The 23,322-nt window shown below is 39.6% G+C and overlaps 1 protein-coding gene across 2 annotated transcripts in view; it reads right to left on the reverse strand.

Annotated features, from left to right (window-relative positions):
* Positions 1–23,322, reverse strand: part of Xpo7 (exportin 7) — a 92,838-nt gene that overhangs the window by 68,785 nt on the left and 731 nt on the right. The window lies entirely within an intron of this gene.

A 23,322-nucleotide genomic window follows, 5' to 3' on the forward strand; every position in this document is an offset into this window, starting at 1 on the left:
TCTAAATTCAAGATCAGTTTGCTGGTCTACCGAGTAAGTTACCAGGACAGCAAGAGCTATAACAGAAAACTGGTCTACACACACACACACACACACACACACACACACACACACACACACACGCACGCACGCACACACACCCCACAAACAACAAATAGACTGAAAAAAGAAATTAGGGAAACAATGCCTTTCAATAGCCTCAAATAATATAAAATATCTTGGTGTAACCTAACCAAGAAAGTCAAGAAAGTAAAAGATTTGTATGATTAAAAACCTTCATGATATTGAAGAAAGAAACTGAAGATGTCAGAAGATGGAAAGATCTCCCATGCTCATGGATGAGCAGTATTAACATAATAAAAATGGCCATCTACCAAAAGCAATCTACAGATTCAATGAAATCCCCATAAAATTTCAAAACGATTCTTCACAGACCTTGACAGGACAATTTTCAGCTTCATATGGAAACACAATAAAACATGATAGTTAAAATAATCCTGAATAATAAAAGAACTGCTGGAGGTATCACAATCCCAGATTTCAAGTTGTAGTATAAAGCTACAGTAATAAAAAGAGCATGATATTGGTACAAAACAGACACACTGATCAATGGAATCAAACTGAAGACCTACACAAATCCACATACCCATGGACATGTGACTTTTGATAAAGAATTGAGAAACACGCACTGGCAAACAGACAGCATCTTCAACAAATGATGCTGGTTAAGCTGGATGGCTGCATGCAGAACTGTTCTTCCAGAAGAACCGAGTTCAGGTCTTAGCACCCATATCAGGCACCTCACAACTGCATAACACCAGTTGTAGGGGATCAGAAACCTTTGGCTTTCCTCATTGTATATACTCATGGACATGGACATGGACAGACACACACACACATACACTTCGACATAAAACCACATACAATGAACCTGATGGAGGAGAAAGTAGGGAATGGCTTTGAAATTCCATTGGCACAGAAAAACCTTTTCTGAACTGTTAGCACAGGCACTAAGATCAACAATTACTAAATAATAAATGAGATCTCATCCACTTCCTGAGGCCAGGCAGGACTCCCACTGGAGGGATAAGGACAATAATCCTCCCACAAAACCTTCGATCCAAATGTGTCCTGCCTATAAGATGTGCAGGGACAAAGATAAAGCAGAGACCGAGGGGCTGGCCAACCAATAACTGCCCCAAATTGAGACCCACCCCAAAGACAAGAACTAATTTTTGACACTATTAATGATACTTTGTTATGCTTGTTGACAGGAACCTAGCATAACTGTCCTCAGAGAGGCTCCACCAAGTGGCCAATGGAAAGAGATGCAGAGACTCACACCCAAACATTAGATGGAGCTCAGGGAATCTTACAGAAGAGATGGGAGGATTGAGGGAGCTGAAGAGGACAGGTACTCCATAGGAAGGTCAACAGAGCCAACTAACCGGGACCTTTGGGGGCTCCCAGAGACTGAATCACCAACCAAAGAGCATACACAAGCTGGACCTAGGCCCTTGAACGTATGTGGCAGATGTGCAGCTTGATCTTCATGTGGGTTCCAACAACTGGAGCTGGGCTGTCCCTGATCTTGCTGCCTGCCCGTGGATCCTGTGTCCCTAAATGGACAGCCTTGTCTGGCCTCAGTGGGAGAGGATGATGTGTTTAGCCCCACAGTGACTTGATGTGCAGGGGTAAGGAAGTGCAGTGTTAGTAGGGTGGGGGAGGAGGTGACACCCAGGGGAGGTTTCCTTTTCTCCTGGAATGGGAAGAAGACTTGCGTGAGGAGGTGATGGGAGGAGAGGAAGGGCTGAGATTGGGTCATAAAGGTAAACAAACAACAAAGGGACCCCAGGAAACTGAGAGGCTGCTACACAGGAGATCATCTTTCGGGCAAACCAGCAGTCTACAGAATGGGAAAGAGTTTTACCAAATACGCACCTGATGGAGGGCTAATATCCAAAATATATAAAGAACTAAAACAACAAACAAACAAACAAAAAACCCCTAGGTACCAATAAAACAAACAATCCAATTAAAAAGTGGGGTACAGATCCAAATAGAATTCTCAAAAAAGGAAATTCAAATGGCTGAGAAATACTTAAAGAAATGTTCAAAATCTTTAGCTATTAGGTAAACACAAATCAAAACTACTTTGAGATTGCATGTTACACTTGTCAGAATGGCTAAGAACAATGAACCAAGTGACAGCTCATGCTGGTTAGGAAGTGGAGTAAAGGGAACACTCACCCATCGCTGTGGGGATGGAAACTTGCCTGCCACCATGGTAATCAGTGGGGTGGTTCCTCAAGAAGATTGTAATTGATCCACCTCAAGCTCCAATGATACCACTCTTGGGCATATACCCAAATATGCTTCATTCTGCCTCAGAGACACTGGCTCAACCATGTTCACTGCTACTCTAGTCATGACTGCCCAAAGTTGGAAATGACCAAAATGTCCCTTAAAAGAAGAATCGTAAAGAAAATGTGGTATATTTGTGGTATAAATGGAGTATTATTCATCAACTTAAAAAGTGAAACCATAAAACTAGCAGGCAAATGGATAGAACAAGAAAAAAAAAAAACACCCTGATTGAGTTATTTCAGACCCAGAAAGACAAATATGATATGAATTTGCTTATATGTGTATTATATCTCTAAGTCAACGATAACCAAGCCACAATTCATAGAAACATAGAGGTTAGGTATAGAGCAAAGAACTATGGGGTATAGCTAGATCTTCTTAGGAAAGGGAAATGGAATGGTTATGGATAAATGGGGAAACTGGAACAAGAAGATTAAATGGGGAGTAGTGGTGAGGGGATGAGGAAAGAAATATGGGGAAAGATAGCTAAAATTAAGGGCCTTTGGGGGAGGGGAGTATGGAAATCTAATATAGTAGAAGCTTCCTAAAATATATACAGATATAAAAGTGATCTGAGTGAAATTACCAAAAAATGGGGGAGACAGAGTCCCAACTGGCATTCTCTGGTCACCAAATGAAGTTTTCTGTACCAGGACTGGGTTACATCTAACAGGGTTGTTGGCAAAGGGAGGGGTTCCAGGGGACTCTCCACATAACCTAGGTTGTCAGCAAGACTATACACACAGGCTGCTCTCCACAATCGATGGAGAGGTCCCACTGTTGAAGACACCCACACAACTCATGCTCTAGTGGTTTTGGTACAGAAAGGTACTCTGGACACTCCCAGAGGAGAAACGTACATACCAAGACAATGCTTGTGAAAAGAACCAAACAATAGCTGATTTGACTCAAGGCCCATTCCACAAGATGAAACCCATCTTCCCATCTTTGGGCAACCAAAACCAGAGTCTAGATAGCTCAGAGACCTAGGGTTCTAAAGTGCGCTCTCTCTCTTCTCTCCCCCCACCCCCAATGATTCCTAATGACATTCTGCTATATTCATAGATCCGTGCACCTAGTTCAGCCATCAGTAGCAGCTAGGAATAAATTGAGAGACTACAGTCAGATGTTATACAGAGTAAAAGATCTTGGAACACTCAGCTCTCTAAATGGAATGGCTCCATCAAATCCCTTCCTTCATGGCTCAGGAAACTCTTTTAAAGAGGAGGTGGTACTGACTGCTCTTCCAAAGGTCCTGAGTTCAAATCCAAACAACCACATGGTGGCTGACAACCTCCCGTAATGAGATCTGGCGCCCTCTTCTGGTTCGTCTGAAGTCAGCTACAGTGTACTTATGTATAATAATAAATAAATCTTTTTTTTTTTTTTTTTTAAAAAAGAGGAGGTGGTAAAAGGTAAAGGTATAAGAGTCAGAGGGCATGGAGGACATCAAGAAAACAAGGCTTTCTAAATCATCATGATCAAAGCTCATATGAACTCAGAGACTGAAACTGTGTGCACAGGGCCTGCAAAGGTTGCACCAGGTCTTCTGTATGTATTATGGCTTCCAGTTTAGTTTAGTTTAGTTTTTTTTTTTTTTTTTAATTGTACATGATTGAGTGATTCTCTGATTCTTGTGCCTTATCTTGGACTCTTCCTTCTGTTTGTATTATCAAACTCCAATGTGTTAGATTTATCTTATATTTTATTATTTGTTAGAAGTTTGTTTTCTTTTCTTGTTTTTGTTTTTTCAATTCATGTTCTAAAATTGTATTATCTTCTTTAATGGTGTAACAAAGGCTCAAAGAAAATCCAAACTTGCATATTTTCTGTAGTTTTCAACATGGCCAAAGACTGTTTAGAACATCTATACTTTACATAATTATTGGCAGATTATAAATTTCCACTATTGAGCATACAAAAATTCATACTGTTTACCTAGTCAATTAACTTTATTTGGGTATATGAAAGTTATTTCTAAAACAAGTTAAATCAACAATGAAGTTCAAAAAGAAATAAACTATATATCTAAAAATATTTACCCCTGGGCTCGGTGGTTAAGAACACTGGCAGCTCTTCCAGAGGTCCTAAGTTCAATTCCCAGCAACCACATGGTGGCTCATAACCATTTGTAATGGAATCTGATGCCCATTTCTGGTGTGCCTGAAGACAGCTATAGTGTACTCACAAACATAAAATAAATAAATCTTTAAAAATATATTTACTCCTAGAAGACAATGGATACACTGTGCAGGTAAAATTCATACCTGTTTATTAAGCTATAAAGAATATTAATATATGGAGCAAAGAAAGAATGTAAGGGAAAATATAAAAATCACTTCCCTTTATTACCCACTTTAAATTTTCAAGAGTATTTTTCCCAGTGAAAAGAATTATGTAACTAAAATCTTATTGTTACCAAAATGAGAAACAAATAAAACTACTCCAACCAAAGTTAATCTGTAGACAGCAGGCCCATTATCCTAAACATTGAAATGGAGTTTCAAACACCCATGCTCCTCACTCTCATTAAGAGGCACATGAGGCACCTCAAGAATTACTGCTAATGGTCTTTCCTAAACAGAGGTCTTGAAGTACAGTCTTATCTCCAAGTTTGTGGGTATTCATAAATAACAGATTTTCATTGTATGACTATTAAAAAAAAGAAACACAAGTATATTTTGAATCATCTGGTAGATCACATGATTTTAGAATACTTTCTAGTTTGCTGGTGGCCTACTGACACACAGGTATACTTTCTAACTGAAGGCTAATTAAAAAGGAGCAGAGGTAGGCTAGGTAAATAGAAGACGTGTCCCTTACAGAATGGAGGGATTACACCAGGAACAGAGTTTCTTAATACTTGGAGTGAAAATAGGCCATTACACGACATGGTGGTACCAGCATGCTGAACTCAGGATTTACAGGGCTGTTTATGGTCATCCTGCTTGATCTGGGTATGATGAAGATGTTCTGCAATCAGATGGTGCTGATGGTTGTCTACCTCTGTGACTGTACTGGAAGCCAGCCAGCCAGCCAGCCTGCCTGCCTGCCTACCTACTTTCCTTCCTTCCTTCTTCTGTTTCTTTGAGACAGGGTTTCTCTGTGTAGTCCTGACTGTCCCGGAACTCACTCTGTAGACCAAGCTGGCCTCAAACTCAGAAATCCACCTGCCTCTGTCTCCCAAGTGCTGGGATTAAAGGCGTGTGCCACCACTACCTGGGCTTGAATCACCTTTCTAGTGGTGATTTTTATTTTAGTAAAACCAAAATGAATGTACAGCATTACAATCAGTATTATAGTATCACCAAGCATGTTAAATGTATGTTGACAATTTTAATGCAATTGGCTTTGTTTAAAATAAAAATCAGGGGCTGGTGAGATGGCTCAGTGGGTAAGAGCACCCGACTGCTCTTCCAAAGGTCCAGAGTTCAAATCCCAGCAACCACATGGTGGCTAAAATAAAAATCAGTTTGTAGATCAAAAAAAAACCCAAAAAACCAAAAAAACAAACAAAAAAAAACCCAACCTCTCCCTCCCAAAAACAAGTGGCAGCCCCAAAGAATTCATACCTAGTTATACGTTTGTCTATATTTATTACATTAAAATCTAAATACTAAATTGATATTGCATCTTTTAGATACCATTTGCCCTTCTAAAAGGGTCTATATTTTAAGAAACTTTGAAAAAAACTGACATGAAACTCATAAACATTATCTTTATCTTATTCTCTGACACTCAGTAATAAAACAGTTTAATAAAAGTAGGAATTTATTACAAAATTTGTATTTCCTTTATATATTACTCCAAAGCCTTAGAATGTCCTTTATCTATATAACATTCTACTGGTAAAACCTATGTATTGGTTTAAACATAGTATCTTCTTAATAAATTCCAATTGTTTCATCGAAGAGGAAGAAAGACACCTAGCATCAGGTACCAATTTTGTCACTTCAGGATACTTCAGTTTTTGCATGATTCTCTACAGACAAACCAAGTTAGTAGGCAGTGACTTCTAGTGGTTTTAGCATACTTTCCAGTAACTAATAAACAAACAAACAAACAAGCAAACAAAAAGAATATCTGTGCCACCAGCTATTGCAGAGGGACACTGAACTGACAAGGAGCAGTGATGGGAACAGGACACAGCTAGGAGCATCCCTGGAATCTAAAAGAACAAGACATGTTTAAAAAGGACACTAAGCCCAGCTCCTGCAGGGCCTGCCAGCAAAACATCAATTAACTGTCTTTCCTGTTATACATGAGCACTAACAAGTTTCCTCTTGAGAAGAGATCAAAATGCTTCAGCTTGGACACAAGGGTTCGAGATTCTTTAAAAGTCAAATCGGGTTTTTTTTGTTGTTGTTTGTTTTCAGTCAGGTCTCACCATGTAGTTCTGGCCGTCATGGAACTTACTATGTAGACCAGGCTGGCCTTGAACTCACAGAGATCCACCTACCTCTGCCTCCCAAAGGCTGGGGTAAAGTAAAACGTTTGTCACCTTGCTCTGCTTCAAGTTTGTTTTAAAAAGTAACTTTCGTATTCTCAAGATTGGTTGATTAATTTACAATCTATAAGTAATAGCATAAATTATAGACATCATTCTAAACAGTTTTCATACATGTTGAAACCTACAGAAGACACGCTGGTGTGAATTTTCTTTTGAGACCTTGTTATGCTTACCACTAAAGAATATAACAATTTGGAACATAGATTTGATGAAGCCCAAGTCTATCAAGTCTAGGGCTTATGACAGAGTAAGCTTTTGTTTTTGTTTACGCTTTTTAAAAAAGCATTTAAGGGGTTGTGAAGTTAGTTCATGGGTAAAGAGCACTGGCTGTTCTTCCAGAGTACCTGGATATGATATCCACACCCACATGGTGGCTCACAACCATCTGTAACTACAATCCCAGGGGATCGATCTGATGCCTTCTTGTGGCTTCCAAGGGCATCAGGCATGCATATAATACACAGACATTACAAACATTCATATACATAAAATAAGTAAGAACTTAAAACAGTTTAATTAACATATTAAAAACATATACTTCTTCACTTATGCATGTATACTTATACACTATAGTGCCCATGTGAAGCTCAGGAGTCAGTTTTCTCCTTCTGCCATGAACGTTTTGGCAGCAAGCACCTTGATACACTGACCTATCCTGTGGGCTCCAGCCTAAGTTCTCACTGTGCTAAGGCACTTGAATTGGGTAACAGATATTAAGTTAGATAGTGAGCAGGAGTACAGTAAACCACTCAGCTCTCAACTCTCACTTGCATTTTACCCTCAATATCACCTAGTAAGGAAGGTATTATTTTATACCCAATGGAAACAAAACCAAAACACCTCCAGAAAACCTTACCTACAGAACAGCAAGCATTTCACATCTGCTATTAAGATTCTATGAATCAAAGAAATTTCAGTCTGGGAACTGCCAATTTAAAAGTAAAAGCAGTTTTTTTAAACTAAAGTATACACAATATATAGTTTACCGATTTCTAAGACCTACGAGCCACGATATGCTTAGGAAACGCTGCTTTTCAGGCCCCTTCGGAGATTATTCTTTGCAGACTGTTGACGGTATTATTTAATCCTGGCAGCTAACACTGATCATACTGCACAGAAGCATTCTCTATAGGGCATAAACCCAGTGACCTGCGGGACAGGACCACAGATGCTGTGGCTCAGACGGTCCCAGCGAAGCAAAAAGACAAAGAATCTCCAACTAGCTACATCTACTGTCATGGAGTGGCCACTGCAGAATAATAGTTATCTAGAAGAACTGGCGGGTGCAATTTTAAAGAGTAAATTAAAATGCCAGAATGAGAATCCTCACTTGAGCAGATGGTGATACAGACTTGTGATCCTAGTGCCTAAGCAGCTGAGACTGCTGTTCTACTATTGTGGGTCATCTATCCACTAGTGGTTAAGAGTAACACTGCCTGATGAAACAAAGGTCTGTAAGAAACCTTACATTTCTGTTGTTGTTTTTACTGTTTTGAAAAGAAAACCTAACTGGAGGAATAGTTCAGAGTTTAGGAACACCTGTTGCTCTTCCATAGGACTTAAGTTTGATCCACCTGTAACTATAGCTCTCAAGGGGATCCAATGCCCTTTTCTGGCCTCCATGGGCACCCATACTCATGTTGCATACACTTACACAGTTCCCAGGATTACCTAATATGAATTAGGGAGATAGAGAGGCAGTGGAGCGGGCAGGTCAGTTCGCTGAACCTCATCCCCTATGCATTTTCCTCTCTGGTATCCTCACAGATTTAATGTACTGTGGATTTAGTCAGTATAAAGCCTCAAAACCATTTTATATACAAGAAAACTAAAGCTTCGAGGGCTAAAGTTACTTATCCAAGGTTGTATCCCTATTCAATATTAAAAGTTAGGTATTTCTTCATATCCAATGCTTGTTCTGTTAAGCCACACTATGTAAAAGAAATAATTTTCTTTAAAATCCTAACTATGAAAAAGAAGGAAAGTTTGCCAAATACATGCTACAACTCCATGCTTTAGCAGAAAGGAAGGAGTACTAGATGGCCTACCCTCAAACCTTCCCAACAGTATCATCAACTGACCAAGTATTCAAGTACAAGAGACTATGGGAACATTTGTCATTTGAACCAGAGTTTGAGATTAAAACTTTAATCCTGGCTCCCTTTGGTTATATGGCTTTGGGTAAAAAGATCACTTTTCAAAGTTTGTTAATCTGCAAGAAGCTTGAATCTTGAAATAAAAAAAAAACATGAAAATACTCTGCAAACTAGACTGGGTGAGTCAGGTGTGGTGGTGTACAACATCTTCGATACCAGCACTACCTAGGCAGAGGCAGAAGGATCTCTGAGACCGTGAACCCACCCAGATCTACACAGCAGATCAGTCAGGGCTACACCGAGAAGAGACCCTAAGTAAGTAAATTAAGCAAGCAAGTGAGAGTTGGGTCCAGCAACATGAAAGGCTACTAAGCTTCAAATGTTCAGCCACAAACACCAACAGCTGGCATTTAAATAAGCTCAGCAGAAGAGCTCCTGCCTGGTATGAGTAAATTGTTGAACTGACCCCCAATATCACACACAAACAAGCAGACAGACAAAAACGTGGGCCATGCACACTCTAAGTAAACTACCAAAACTAAAGTTTTTGTTCTGGAAAAGAGCAAAGGGTGGGGGTGAGGAAGGAAAAGGGAAGTCACAGGTATAAGAATGCACACACATGGCGTGGCGATGGGAGTAATAAACACTGAGAAAGGAAGCCAGCATCACAAAGACAGAAATACAGATCCCAGACAACAGTTAAGAGGACAGTACTACCAAAATCTGATAAACTTCTTGGGGGTGGGTGGCAGGGAGAAAGACTAGATCTTGATTCAATATGATATTTCAACAGATACAACCAAATCCAAAGAAACATACATTTTTTCTTTGTTTCATACAAATAGCAACATAGAATAGATTCAATCAAAGAACATTCAATTTTCTTAATGAAAAGTTTAGGTTACTGTAAAATACTAGAATAGGTATAAGAACCAATCTGAATTAAAACTTAGGTTATATTTTTATGACATAGTAAGTTGTATGTACATGGATCTGTGCTTGAGCACATATATGCTAACATACAACTTCAACCTAAGTATGTAGTGGGCCATTTCTAGTCTGAAAACCCCAAGTACAAAACTTTCTAAAGGCTGACATGAACCTACAAACAGAAATGTCTGTAAGTGACCTTAAGTGAGGGCTCACAGTCCAAGCTGAAAATACTGGATAAAATAACCAGACTGTATGCTTAAAGTACTACAGAACAAACCTCATGCTTAAACTTCAGTCCCATCTCTAAGATCTTATAAAATACTTGGCCTATATTCCAAAATGAAAAAACAAAAACAAAAATGAGACACCCTCCCCCCCAAAAAAACCCCACAAAATCACACACCTGAAATATTTCTGGTGCTAAGCCTTTTGAAAATGGTTACCATAACTAATATAGTGCTTAGAGATCATCATAAAAGAAAATGGCATTTTTTTTGAAAGACAGTCTATTTACTAATACAAATGTCCGTATTTTAGTTCTTTCTTTTTTGTTTGTTTTTTCTAAGACAGGGGTCTCTCTACATATCCCTGGCTGCCCTAGAATTCAAATTTACTATGTAGATGAGGCTGGCCTGCAACTCAGAAATCTACCAGCTTCTGGGATTAAAGATGTGTGCTACCACACCTGGCTTAATATTATTTCTTTTTTTATATTTTACTTTAATTTTTGGTTTTTGGAGACAGAGTGTCCCTATGTAACTCTGACTGTTCTGGAGTCTTGAACTCAGCGATCCGCCTGCCTCTGCCTCCTGAGTGCTAGGATTAAGGGAGTGTGCCACCATGACTTGTTTTATATTATTTTTTTTAAGAGCAAATTTTAACAAAAGCCAAGCTGAAAACTTTTTAAAAAATTAATCACACAGATAATGATAATCTGTTTGGGAATATACTTTCTTAATCTTTTTGCTATTATAACACCCCTGCAACTGAAATTCAGATGGTACACAAATTTGAGAGATAGCTCAGTGGGTAGAAAGCTCTTCTGGAGGACATGGGTTCAGTTCCCAGCATTCACATGGCAGCCCACAACTCCAGTTCCAGGGATCCAACGCCCTCTTCTGTCATCTGTGGGTACTAGGCACATACATGGCACATATATATTAATGCAGGAAAGCACTCAATACACATAAAATAAAAATAAATAAATCACATTTCATTAGCCTGACAGCTATTATTCAGATAAATACAGACATGTAGAAAAATTACTGCATTCACAAATGAAAGGTTTCAAATATTCAGCTATGAGTAAACAAAAACACCAGTAAATTGGCAGAAGTGCTGTTACTGAAAATGCTCTCTTAATATACTCGTATAGTAATAAAAGTAAAATACTCAACATGAAGCAAACTACTGCTCTACATAATTAAGCCTATTTATTTATATACTTAAAATTTTTTTACTTTAACTTTATGTTTATGGTTGTTGAAATGGTGTATCATGTGTGCAGTTGGTGCCTATGAGGCCAGAAGAGGCTGTTGGATCGCCTGGAATTGGAGACATTTGTAAGCCACTATGTGGGTGCTGGGAATAGAACCTGGATCCCTTGGAAGAGCAGCTAGTACTCTTCAACCACTGAGCCATTTCTCCAGCTCCTATCTCTGTTTAAAAACAGGGTCAGGACAATAATCTAATGTTAAAAAAAAAAAGTGCATATGCCTGGAGAACTAATGATTTATAAAACTTTGAAACCTCAAAGTACAGGAATTTTCAAATTATAGTACATTATTAGAGAACAGTAAAAATACTAACATAAAATCCAGCAAAAACCTGGAGCCAGAGAGACAGTCCTGCGGTTAACAAGAGCACTGGTTGCTCTTCTAGAAGACTGGGGTTTGACTCCTAGCATCTACATGGTAACTCACAACTGGCTCCATGTCTAGTTCTAGAGGATCCAGTGTCCCCTTTTGGCCTTTGCAGGCACCAGACATGCTTGTGGTGCAGAGACATACATGAAGGCAAAATATTTGTACACATAAAACATTAATAAAAAGATCCACCAAAATAAGAAGGCAATTTACCTCTCCTCTGAAGTCCGAGAATGTGATTTGTGCCTATGATCTTGGCAGAAGAGTACGGCAGGATATCTATCATACACAAAGTAATACTTCCCGACTCCACAGAAACATGTCCTTCGCCCCCTAACAGGTTAATAGCCAAATAACTTTCCTTGAATGCTCTCATTCTGACTTTTGTTTCTTTAGACTCATATCACATACACGATGAACAACCTATAAGTTTGACACTAGCTGCTAGTCTTTTAAGACTTAGAATCTCCTCTGGCCTACTTACATGTAGCCTAACTCCTGATACAAACATTTGAAAGTTAGGAAGAATGAAAGAGAAGACAAGAGATATAGGCACAAAAAAGGTCACAGAGTTCTTACTAACATAAAAATTCCCAAGAAAGCATCTCATCTCTCCTTATCTCTTCCTACGAGAAAACCATGAACACTCTCTGAATTCTTTTTAGAAGGCTCAACAAGGCAGAAACATGAAAATCCAAAACAGAACATTAAAGCAAAAAAAAAAAAAAAAAAAAAAATCAAAAATACTTAATCTTGGAGCACTGTACTTTGATTCTGAGAAGAAAAAAAATCATAGTTCCATATTTATTCTCTAAAAAAAAGTGAGAGGGTCCCAAGTAGATACTTCTTAAGAGGTTGGCACACACACACCACACTGCTGGCTCTTCTTAAGTCTCTGGAAAGCTAAAGCATTTTCAATTCATTTTTCAAACTTTACACTGCTGTATAAACTATAAAAAACACTTTTCAGGAAAATTAAGTCAGCAAATAAGAAAGGCCAGATAGATGTGATGTAAAAAATTTAAAAGAATCTTCTTATAGAGAAATTTTAAAAAGAAGTCTTCTCTGGATATTTCCAAAACAAGTTGATGGGGGATAAGCAGATGAGGTCAATGTAGAAAAGGGAATGTTTTTCCAAGAGGAAAAACAGAATGAGGAAGCTTAAGAGTTCTTGCCTATAATGTGTAAAGCCCTAGGTTCATCCCTGACTCCTAGAACTACAGAAGTTATGACTGTTGAGAGCAATGCAGACAATGGGGACCTGGCTTGTGACAATCCAGAGGGAAGTAGGAAAGTTACTTAAAGGCTCTCCTGGGCTACTGCATATCTTGAGTTAAGTACTGTGTGGTTCTGGTTAGCTGAAGAGTCAGCTGTGACAGTGAAACCTTTGCTGGGACCATTGATACTACTCAACTGCAGCTGAGAAATTAGCAGCATCAGCGAGGTGATATCTGGGAAGTGTTTCCTGAGTCAGAACACAAAAGCTGTGTTCCAGAGGTAGCCAAGGTTGTATCACATGCTGGCAGCCAAACTTGGTAGCAGAGTCACCTATGTAGTACCCATTTTGAAAGCATGAAGGGGTCATGGAGCACAGGCTTGGCACTGTGTGGCAGAACTGGAGTCCCTGAAAAGCCTCCAGAAGGGGTTACTGATGAAAGCACAGTCCAATTGCAGCAAGAGACTCCAGCTCTTTGGAGATTGCTAGAACCATGGATGGGATGAGCAGCAGCAGCAGCAGCATGGGGCCAGCCAGAACATAGAAACAAGCTGTGTCTGCTGCAGGGATTGGAGCCAGAGGCATGACCCAAGCCTCTGGAGGAGCCCAGAAGCTCTTGAGTGGACACCAGACATTAGACACTGAGGTAATTGAAACAGACTGAGTTTGCTTTGCTTTGTCCCATTGTTACTGGGCTCTGGTTCTGGTTCTTCAGTCTTGAAGAAAGTGTTTAACTTGATTTTCATTTTATAGAAGCCCACAGTTGTCACCCACAGTTACAGACTCTGGATTGTAAAGAAACTGAATTTTAAAGTGTTTGAATTTGTAACGACTGTGGGACTTTTTAAGTTTGTAAAATGTTTCATATTGCAATATTTATATTAATCTGTGATCTTGGAGATGAACAAGAAAGGAAGGTTGTGGCATAATAGTGATGTGTCTTAAGTTTATTAAGAGGTCAGTTGTGCTGGACAGTTTTATGTCATCTTAATTGACAGAAACTAGAGTCATGGGCTGGAGAGATGGCTCAGTGGTTAAGAGCACTGACTGTTCTTCTAAGAGTCCTGAGTTCAATTCCCAGCAACCACATGGTGGCTCACAACCATCTGTAATGGGATCTGATGCCCTCTTCTAGTGTGTCTGAAGATAGCCACAGTGTACTCATATAAATAAAATAAATTAAAAATAAAATAAATCTTTTTTTTAAAAAAAGAAAAGAATCTAAAGTCAGGAGGAGGGAGCCTCAGTTAAGAATATGTCTCCATAAGATCAAGCATTTACTTAACTAGTGATTGATGTGGGCCCAGCCCACTGTGGGCTGAGAAAACAGACGAGTAAGCACCCTCCCTCTGCCTCTGCATCAGCCCCTGCCTCCAGGTTCCTGTCCTGAGTTCCCTTAATGATGAACAGTGATATCAAAGTATAAGACAAGCCTTTCCTCCCCCTTGATCCTGGTGTTTCATCATAGCAATCATAACCCTAAGATACTACTATTGCAGAACACACATACACACACACACACACACACACACACACACACACGCACACACACGCACACACACACACACACACGCACACACACACAGAAACCATCAGGGATTCACTAAAGTTCATTTGCTGTCACTTATTTGATAAGACAGTTAGCCAGGTGTAGAGATGCACACTTTAATCCTGGCACTCCGGAGGCAGAGGCACACTAATCTCTGAGTTCGAGGCCAGCCTGGTCTACAGAGTGAGTTTCAAGACAGCCAAGGCTACACACAGAAACTGTCTTGAAGATGAACAAACTAAAAGGATAACAGATAGGTATACATTGTGACCAGCTAGACAGTTAGCACTTAACATATTTATAACATCTAAGGCTAAACGTTTTCACTATGAAAATATGAGCTGAACACAGGTGGCACACGTTTGAAATGACAGAAAATAGAAGGCTAAGGTAACACCATGAATTTGCAGCTGGCCTGGGCCCACTACGTAGTGAGAGCCTGTCTCACAAGTCAAACAAAACACACATAGAGAAAACCTGGATCCTAACCCAGCGTGGTAACTGAAAAGCAACTGCTGATGGATACCTGTGTTCAAATGTTCATAAGTACCCACACTCCGTTCCTGAGACTCACCTCACTTACTGCTTCAGGATTACTGCCTCACCCACGCTCCACTGGGCAGCCAACAAAGATGGGAGCCTGCTTTCTTTCTATCCACATTCATATCACTATTAATTGGTTGAGACAGTTTTAAGAAATGAGGGCCTGAGAAAGATACCTGCCACTGAGCTGTGGTGTACAAATATCTGTACCATACACACGCGCACACAAAGCCACGTATACATACTATACTTGTCAACTAACTTCTACCCTGGTCAGCCTCTATTTTCTATCCCCAGTTATACATCCCCTCAAGCGCTATTTGTTTCTGGCATATACTATTGCTTCACTTCTTACTTTGTCTATACTGTATCAATTTCCTCCATGTTTGCCAGTTTCTGCCACCTACCAGGTTTCTTCATGTTTTGGTCTCTTCTTACCAGCAGCCTTATTCCTCACCTAACGTCTTTTTATTTCTATTTTCCTGGAGTAATCTGGGGACACATAACTGCATATGGCACTCTCTCTGTGGGTATGGACTATTAACTTGGAGACTGCCAGGTACTTTTACATCTAGCTTGACCATCTAACCACTTTAGACGAGGAAGCCTTTCTTGGTTCTGTGAAGGAAAACTGACACCTGTGTTTCATGTTCTCTGTGTACCTATGTCATATTACTGATATCACTTCAAAACCCTTAGAGGTGTACATCTCTAGCTGTTTATGTCTTATTCTCATTTATATCCTCATATGCCTAGCAATCTTGATATAGAATATTTTTAAAAACCCAATTAATAAATGTTTACTGATGACTATATTTAGCCATCATTTCTTCACCTTAACAAATCACCAATACATTAATTCTGTCCTAAACACTGCCAGTCTGTTACTTAGCAAGTAGGTGGCATATTTAGGGAACATCTGTAAAACATCCAGACAGGTAACAATGTGACAAGTTATGTCTAAAATCAGAAATGGCAGGAGCTGTTTTATCATGAACCTTCTAAAAGCCTCTAAGACATCTTTATGTTTGTGACATATTTATGTTTACACCTATATAAAGAATATCACCTAGGTTTGCTTTTACTAAGTGCTTTGGACAAGAAACATTAAGTTCATTTTCTTTTAAGTTCTTAAATTTCATTTATGAGTATACTGCTTCTTGTCATCACTTGGCCAAGAGAACAGAATATGGTGTAGGAAATAATCTTAAATAAGTCACCCCATACATCTGTTTGTGTTCATACACACTTGAGAGGATACTTTAGCTTATTTTTATTGGCATATGGACCTATCACTTTCAAACTCATGTTCCACTTCTGCATATTCTTTGGTTCAAAAGCATACTTATTCTAATCAGCACTGTTCAAAAGAAATGTCTATGACAGGAGGCAGTGGCTCATTTGATAAAACATTGCCAGGCAAGAATGAGGCCCTGAATTTGGATCCCCAGAACCCACACAAAAAGCCAGGTGTAGCGGGAGGTACCTAGAATTCCAGTGTAGAAGAGGCAAATACAAGAGTAATTCTGGGGCTTGCTGGTCAGCTAGTATTGCCAAATTGGTGAGCTCCAGATTCATTGAGACCTTGTGATCGAGAAAGAAACTCTATGTCTAGCTCTAGCCTGTACATGAACTCACACACCAAAATGTCCATGATAATGTAAAGATTTTATGCTTGCATGATGTATTATGACAGCCATTAGACACATAGTATGCCTAGAGAGCTTAAATTTAAATGTGATTGAAACAGTGACTTGTTGCCAGAGGTTATCATTTGGACAGTTAGAAATTCCAGAATGGCAAAGCAAACAAACTTGATACATTTATCAAGGAATTTCTGACTTTGGTTCTTGCCAATCTAGGCTTTGGTTACAGACATGCTGGGTCAGTATTAGCCCTTCTTAAAATTCAGACAATAGAAGTTAGGCACGACATTTTCTCAAAGGAGATATAGCAGAAGTCTGCAAACTCCTGGGAAGGTCAGATGATAACATTCCTCTTTCCTGAACTTCCTTAAGTCTGACAGTTACAGCCACTACACTCATATCTAAATCTTCCGGTGGTTCTCCACTCTTCGAGGGATAGCAGGTTTTTATTTAATCAACCCATTTCAAGGAAAATTCCATTAGTAACATCTCTACAATACCTATCTTATAGAATGGCTCCGAATGTCAAATGACAACACTATAAAATGGCAAGCATCTAAAAGTCCAATTAGTGCTAATGTGTAGGTAGTTTCTAATTCTACTTTCTCTCAAATATATCACTTTTATGGCACAAGAGTGTGGGCAGACATAAAAGCACATATTTGTGTGACATGGTCACGAGCCAAGGATGTAGGTATCAGAATTACTAAGGGTTGAGTTTTTGTGGTGAGCAATTCCTTTCCCTTCCAATGACTTTAATATATTCTCCTGTCCTGGACAGTTTTATGTCAACTTGACATAAGCTAAAGTCATCAGAGAGGAAGGAACCTTAATTAAGAAAATGCCTCCATAAAATGGGGCTGTAAGCAAACCTGTAGGGCATTTTCTTAATTAGTGATTGATGGAGGAAGGCCCAGCCTATTGTGGGTGGCACCATCCCTGGTTCTGGGTTCTATTAGAAAGCAGGGTGAGCAAGCCATGGAGAACAAGCCAATAAGCAGCACCACTCCATAGCCTCTGCATCAACTGCAGCCTTCAGGTTCCTACACTGTTTGAGTTCGTACCTTGATGTGGAAGTGTAAGCCAACTAAACCCTTTCCTCCCCAGCATGCTTTTTGGTCATGGTGTTTCTTTGCAGCAGCACAGACTCTTAAGTCAGCTCCTTCATGCTATGCTCATTCTATTAAGAATTTCTTGCTTTTAAAGAGGCTATAAATAAGAATGAGCTGCACTCTTCAGAGGTACTGTAATGTGAAGAAAGAGTAATTAATAATCACATATTTAGGGACATATTGACAAAAGCATGGACTCTCATTATGAAGTCTTAACTTGACAACTCAGGCTTTTATTATCTCTCCAATTCACACAGAGAACCCTGAAGGTAGAGTACCACGTTTGTGCATCCTTTCCAAGTCCCCACAACAACAGAAAACAGAAGATGGTTTATGGTTATCACTACAAATCATTCTCAAGAATGTAACTCATAGTACAGCTTGGTTGCACATGCCTGTAATTTTAGCTACTTGGGAGGCTGAGGCAGGAGGATTCAAAGTTTAAGGCTAATCTGAACAATTGAGAACCTGTCTCAAAATTTAAAAAGTAGGGGCTGGAGGTATCTGAGGTAGCACACTCCTGTAATCCCAGCACCAGGGAGGCAGAGGCAGGGGGGTCTGTAAGATGGAGGCCAGCTTGGTCTACAGAGCAAGTTTCAGCTAGGGTTACATAAAGAAACTATGTCTCAAACAAAACAAAACAAAACCAACTGAACAAACAAAAACAAAAAACAACCAAAGTAGGAGCTGGAGAAACTGTTAATGGGTTAAAAGTGTGTATGGCCCTTGCATAGATGCAAGGCCTCTGCTACTGTGGGTTAAAAAAAGGAATCTATCTCCTTACCTAAAAATTCATTTGGGTACAGCTGTCTAGGAACATATATTATGACCTTCCACTAGGATCAAGAGGTCAAAGAGAACCACTTGTAAATAACTTGTAAACTTAATAATAAAATATTGTGGTTGTTTATACCCATAAAGTACCACTACCTTAAACTTGTCTAGGTACACTTCCCCTTTCTCTCACCAGAGTACTCACACAGTTTCTAATGTGTTCTCAAAAATGAGTAAAAATACTCAATAAGCTGAGTAACAACTGCTTTCCCCCTGGCCTTCCAGTTGAATTTAAGTTACTAAGCCTTAGCTGTGAAAGCATACTTAAAAACTAAATGACACGGGCTGGAGAGATGGCTCAGTGGTTAAAAGCACCGACTGCTCTTCCGAAGGTCCTGAGTTCAAATCCCAGGAACCACATGGTGGCTCACAACCATCCGTAATGAGATCTGACGCTCTCTTCTAGTGCATCTGAAGGCAGCTACAGTGTACTTAGATATAATAATAAATTAAAAAAACTAAATGACAGGGTAGGAGTTATCTAGAAGGGAGTGGTGGTGTTACAGGGTAGAAGCAGGGGCATCAAGAGGGCTTCTGGGTACTGACAATATTAATTTGGGAGCTGGTTACAAAGGAATTTTCACTTGATGAAATTTCATCAAGCTGAATAATGAATTTTCTTTACCTGTCTTTAGGTAGACCACATTTCAGTAACTTACAAAAGAAACAAAGATGAGTCACTCATACTGAGTAGACGTTATTAGACAGTTTAAAAAGTTAAGATTGTAAGATGGTGTCCTAGGTGAGGCTGGTGGAACTGAAGCCTCCAAACAGCAGCTGGTGTGGAAGTAAAGCCCTCACTCCAACCAAGAACCTACAGGAACTGAGCCTATTAAAGAAGGTGCATTTCAAAGAGGATTCTCCATCCTCAGTCAAGCCTTGAAACTGCAGCCCCAGCTGACAGTGCAGATTGTACAGTAGACCCTGAACCAGGACCATTGAGATAAGCCACTCCCAGGTCTCTGACCCTGAGAAAATCTGTGAGATAAGATGTCTGGCATTAAAATAGGAAAAAAAAAAATTCAGAACACTATCTTCTTTACACATACTGAAGGGAGTGAAGTAGTAGCTGTAGCTACAGAGAACTGTTAGCTTATGGGCTTAAGTGAGCCATTCTCCCTTCCTGAAGAGCAATGCTAATATGGCTTCTAAAATCCAACCCGGACAGAAAATGCAGCTGGTGACTATGGAAGCTACTTCCTGTAAGGTATGGATGGACAGGGATCTTCTTGCCGCTTCTAGTACTTCAACCTAAATCAGAGACTGCTCAGTGTTTGGATGGTACCACACACACATTGTTCTCAAGGCTTTTCTCACAGGAGGAAATCTAACAAACACGAGTTATCAAGTAAATATAGACAGGTGATTCTAAGATTGACACTTGCTGGCAAATACTTACGCAGAAGAGCACACTCCTGCAGTTCTAGCTATTGGGAGGCTGAATGAGAATCACTTGACCCTGGGAATTCAAGGCCAGCCAGGACAACACAGGGAGATCCCGAGACAAAAATAAATCCCAGACATTATTTTGTAAATTGCCATTTGAGAGGGATTTAGGGAAGGGAACCTTGCTCTGAAATGTGTCTCCTCTGTCTCCATCTGTGTGGCAGAAGCCTGCTCTCTGATGCTTGTGCAAAGAGAGCATGAGTATTTAGTACTTCAGTTTCAGGCTCCTGGGTCTTTCTCCTTCTGCATCTTTCACACAGTAAACAGTAAGAATTTTGGTACTAATAGGTTTAGTTGACAAAGTTCCGGAAGTTACTATTTATTTTCACGTAGAGTTCTCAAAATTGACTTACCGTGCTATCCTCTCCTTGCACGTTTCAGAAACCTGAGACAACCACGTTTGCTATATAATCAGGCTACATTTTTGGACTCTGTTAAATTTTAACCTGCCAGCTGTACTGATTCTTCATAACTTCCTAGAGTCACACTGGCAGTCAATATTTAATTACTGCACCTGAAATTTCAAGCTATGATTACTTTGCAAAGTCTTCCCTGTTACATAGTTATAAAGCAGAGCTCAATAACACATCAAAACTCCAGAATTATTCTTTTTATTAAATTTGTATGTCTAATACATGTACATATTTAGCAACCTATTTAATTCCTGGATTCCTTCTTTTGTCTCAAATTCCTGTTAGCTATTAAAGTCAGCAAGTTCCTTCTTAATCTTTGCAGTATCACTGTTCTCCAAGTTATCTTGATTCAGTTGCATTAACAAGCTAGTATGGGAAGATATTGAATTGCCACATCACTTCCACTTAACTTTATATAACATCCTCTTTTTCTCTCTGCCTATCTACCTACCTAACTATCCATCCATCCACCCACCCATCCATGATTACACAGTTTTAGTCCTCCCCTCTTCCCAACCAGGTAATGCTTTGTAACTACACTATTCAAAGGTTAGATCACACCTTTTAACTAAGAAAATCATTACATTAAGGCCACTTTTCTAAAGACCCTTGACTATGACAATAACAGGGCTCACAGACAAACCAAGTATTATAATTTTTCCATGACTAAAGTTTCACAGCACTTAAAATCTTCAATAAAACACAACCTGGCACACACCTATAATCCCAGCACAACGGAGGCGGTGGAGGAGGATCAGAAGTTCAAGGCCAACACTTGGCTACATAGGAAGTTTGAGGTCAGATGGGGATTCCATCTAGCCCCTCACACACATACTGGAAAGAACCCCAAGGCCCTATATACCTTAGAAAAACAATGTCTGAAGATTTCAGAAGCCCGAGAAAAATCTACCCCGAGAAAAATCTACCATACACTTACTTGTCATTAAGAGAAAAAAAATTGCTCACGCTAGCGGTTCTACAAAAGTATAGATATACTCTGTGTATTGTACACATGCAGCTGCCTGATCATCAGACTCCCTTAGTAAGATCAATAGTGTGTGATCAATAGTGTAATCAGGTACCTCCTTCAGTGTTCTGCAGACGAGTTTCTAACCAACCTGAGGAAGAATGTGTCTTTTTCATGGGAAGGTTTTGTATTAAAATACTACTATAAAGAGTCTAAATATCCGATACTAACACTTAGCTTGTTGGTCTAATAAAATAAAACCCAGTATATCCCAGCACTCCAAAATAATTCAGAGTGACACATTACAGTCTTGAGTATGCTTCCCTTCATCTAGAAGTTGATGAAGTCTTACTTTGGTCTACTTATTTTTGGGTAGGTGGGAGAAAAACAGCCTTCTAAAAAAAAAAAATGAGACCTTTTTTTGTGGCACAAAGGCTATGAAGGTGGCTTTGATGCATTTTGACATTCTAATGAGTGATGATAACAGAATCAGTTTTTAAAAATCCTGGAAAAAAAAAAAGAATTCTGGACTGGGGGACTCCATGAGCAGACACTTCTTTAGAGGAGACAGAACCCACATTTAAAAATTAAAAAAAAAAAATTCTACACATGTGAGGGCTTGCATGTATGTATGTATGTATGTATGTATACCATGGTGTATACCTGATACCTGTAGATGTCAGGTGTCTGATCTCCTAGATATGGAGTACTGTATAACTGTGGGTAATCATGTGTGTGCTGGGAGCCATCTCCCTTACCCTCCTCTCTATATAGGCATATACACATGAATGCATATATAGTTTTTAAACTAATGACACCCCCTGCACTCCCCAAAGCACTGTTCATGAGCTCTATTCTCAAGACCCTGGGTTTGAGCCCTAGCACAAACAGAAAGTTCTGGAAGACTCATTGCACATCCTTAGCAGAAGTTGGACTCAAATTTTAAAAAACTTTGGTTCACCTGGACTTACTTTAAGCAAGTCTCAGCAGTTCTGTGCTTTGGTTCTGGTTCCCTGAAGTGCAGAGGTAACCACACTACCTACTTTTTAAGATGAAAAAAAAAAAAATCACATAAACACCTTCCTGTCTTTGTAGTAGAACCATCTACTACTGTATCTTCAACATTATTATTATTATTAACACTCTGTCATGTTTTACTGCTCCTTCTGAAGTAGGCCACCGCACTGCTTCAGAACGTGAATCTTGTGGTCTTCTATTTGTGGTTAAGTTTTGCGATATAATTCTACCCTGATAAGTCCCTCCCATTCCAGAGTGCAACTCCACCAATCTCGAGCCTTCAAAGTTGAGTCTTTAATCAGTCTCTTTCTCGGTCAAAGAAACAACTAGAAGTCTCACCATTCCACTTTCTTGAACACACTCGGAATAAGATTACTCTTAGAACTTGGGGAAAGACGCCACACTGTATGCAAAATAAAGGCGACTCTGCTCGATCATCTTTACTTCCCATAGCCCCAAACCTGTGGGGTTTGTTGCATAGGAAATCCGAAGGTTCCTGACAATGGATTTACATCAGTAACTGTCAAAGAGTATCAGAAGCCCCAGATAGCAAAAACTTTACCTAGTTTGCAAGAAACAGCTTGCACTTGCTTCAGCTACTGCTGGGTTAGGTGTGGGCTACCCTTTTCCCTTCCCGGTTTGTGTTATTCTATAAGGACCCCAAAACATCCCCCCACTCAGCTCCGGAGCACGATCAAGACCCTCCCGAGGGCTGTCTACACCCAACCCAGCAGCTCTGGTTTCAGACACACCCCCCTCCACCCCGTGTTTCACTGGAGGTGTGGGCGCTCAACTCCTAGGCTATGGC

The sequence above is a fragment of the Mus caroli genome, chromosome 14, assembly GCF_900094665.2.
Source record: "Mus caroli chromosome 14, CAROLI_EIJ_v1.1, whole genome shotgun sequence".
Classification (NCBI taxonomy): domain Eukaryota; kingdom Metazoa; phylum Chordata; class Mammalia; order Rodentia; family Muridae; genus Mus; species Mus caroli.